Genomic DNA, 2500 nt, shown 5'->3' on the forward strand with positions numbered 1-2500 from the left:
ACACACCAGTACTCTCACACACACACACACACACACACCAGTACTCACACACACACACACAAACACCAGTACTCACACACACACACACACACCAGTACTCACACCCACACACACACCAGTACTCACACCCACACACACACACCAGTACTCACACCCACACACACACCAGTACTCACACCCACACACACACACCAGTACTCTCACACACACACACACACACACACCAGTACTCTCTCACACACACAAACACACACCAGTACTCTCTCACACACACACACACACACACCAGTACTCTCACACACACACACACACACACACACACACACCAGTACTCTCAATCACACACACACACCAGTACTCTCTCTCACACACACACACACACACACCAGTACTCTCAATCACACACACACACACACCAGTACTCTCTCTCTCTCTCACACACACACACACACACACACCAGTACTCTCTCACACACACCAGTACTCTCTCTCACACACACACACATACACCAGTACTCTCTCACACACACACACACACACACCAGTACTCTCTCTCACACACACACACACACACACACCAGTACTCTCTCACACACACACACCAGTACTCTCTCACACACACACACACACACCAGTACTCTCTCACACACACACACACACACACACACACCAGTACTCTCTCACACACACACACACACCAGTACTCTCTCACACACACACACCAGTACTCTCTCACACACACACACACACACACACCAGTACTCTCTCACACACACACACACACACACACACCAGTACTCTCTCACACACACACACACACACACACACACCAGTACTCTCTCACACACACACACACCAGTACTCTCTCTCTCACACACACACACACACACACACACACACACACACACCAGTACTCTCTCACACACACACACACCAGTACTCTCTCACACACACACACACACACACACCAGTACTCTCTCACACACACACACACACACACACACCAGTACTCTCTCACACACACACACACACACACCAGTACTCTCACACACACACACACACACCAGTACTCTCTCACACACACACACACACACACCAGTACTCTCTCACACACACACACACACACACCAGTACTCTCTCACACACACACACACACACACACACCAGTACTCTCTCACACACACACACACACACCAGTACTCTCACACACACACACACACACCCCACAGTGAGAGGTGATGAATGATTCCTCCATCACTAACACTGAGTGTTATTCCTCCACTTTAATGACTGCAGCTCTGATACACTGTTCTGAACACAAAGGTGAGGGACATGAAGGAGGCGTGTGGGTCAGAACACAAAGGTGAGGGACATGAAGGAGGCGTGTGGGTCAGAACACAAAGGTGAGGGACATGAAGGAGGCGTGTGGGTCAGAACACAAAGGTGAGGGACATGAAGGAGGCGTGTGGGTCAGAATTCATCTTTAACTGTAGCATGAAGCATGAAAACTCAGAGATCCAGTGAAGATGTTCCACATCTGGAGAAGATGGCTGGGGTCAGACTGGAGTTGAACATCAGACACATCTGTTAATCTGACCTGAGTACAGTCCAGGTCTATCAGACTGATAATAACATCCTGAAGTCTGCTGAAAAGGAACATCACCTCACCTCACCATGAGCAGGAAACCTACAGGTCATTTAACCCTAGGAGTGGGTTTGATCAGACTTTATCAGATAACAGCCAAGGGGAACAGATCAGACTGTCCATTTCCATTTTAGATCAGACTCAACTGTTTACTTGGTCTCATCTACAAATATATAGCCAAAAGTATTGGGACACCCCTCCAGATCATTGAGTTCAGGTGTTGTTTTTCAGGGGTTGGGCTCCGCCCCTTAGTTCCAGTGAAAGGAACTCTTAATGCTTCAGCTTCATACCAAGACATTTTGGACAATTTCATGCTCTTTGTGGGAACAGTTTGGGGATGACCCCTTCCTGTTCCAACATGACTGCACACCAGTGACCAAAGCAAGGTCCATAAAGACATGGATGAGTGAGTTTGGTGTGGAGGAACTTGACTGGCCTGCACAGAGTCCTGACCTCAACCCCATAGAACACCTTTGGGATGAATTAGAGCGGAGACTGTGAGACAGACCTTCTCGTCCAACATCAGTGCCTGACCTCACAAATGTGCTTCTGGAAGAATGGTCAAAAATTCCCATAAACACACTCCTAAACCTTGTGGAAAGCCTTCCCAGAAGAGTTGAAGCTGTTATAGCTGCAAAGGGCGGGACAACTCCATATTACATTCATGTGCATGTAAAGACAGACGTCCCAAAACTTTTGGCTACATAGTGTAAGTTATAGTGACCTGGTCAGTGTGAAGCATGGAAGTGATAAACATTATTTCCAGTAATCTTTATTATCTGTCTGAGCTAAAGTCTAATATCCTGTGCTGTGATCTGACCTGTCTGATCTAGTATATAATCTTACAGTGTAATA

At 47.4% G+C, this 2500-nt stretch overlaps 1 protein-coding gene across 1 annotated transcript in view; it reads right to left on the minus strand.

The window, feature by feature from the left end:
• LOC131352337 (solute carrier family 12 member 1-like) overlaps positions 1 to 2500 on the minus strand; it is a 41003-nt gene that overhangs the window by 25102 nt on the left and 13401 nt on the right. The window lies entirely within an intron of this gene.

Source organism: Hemibagrus wyckioides, linkage group LG04 (genome assembly GCF_019097595.1).
Source record: "Hemibagrus wyckioides isolate EC202008001 linkage group LG04, SWU_Hwy_1.0, whole genome shotgun sequence".
Classification (NCBI taxonomy): domain Eukaryota; kingdom Metazoa; phylum Chordata; class Actinopteri; order Siluriformes; family Bagridae; genus Hemibagrus; species Hemibagrus wyckioides.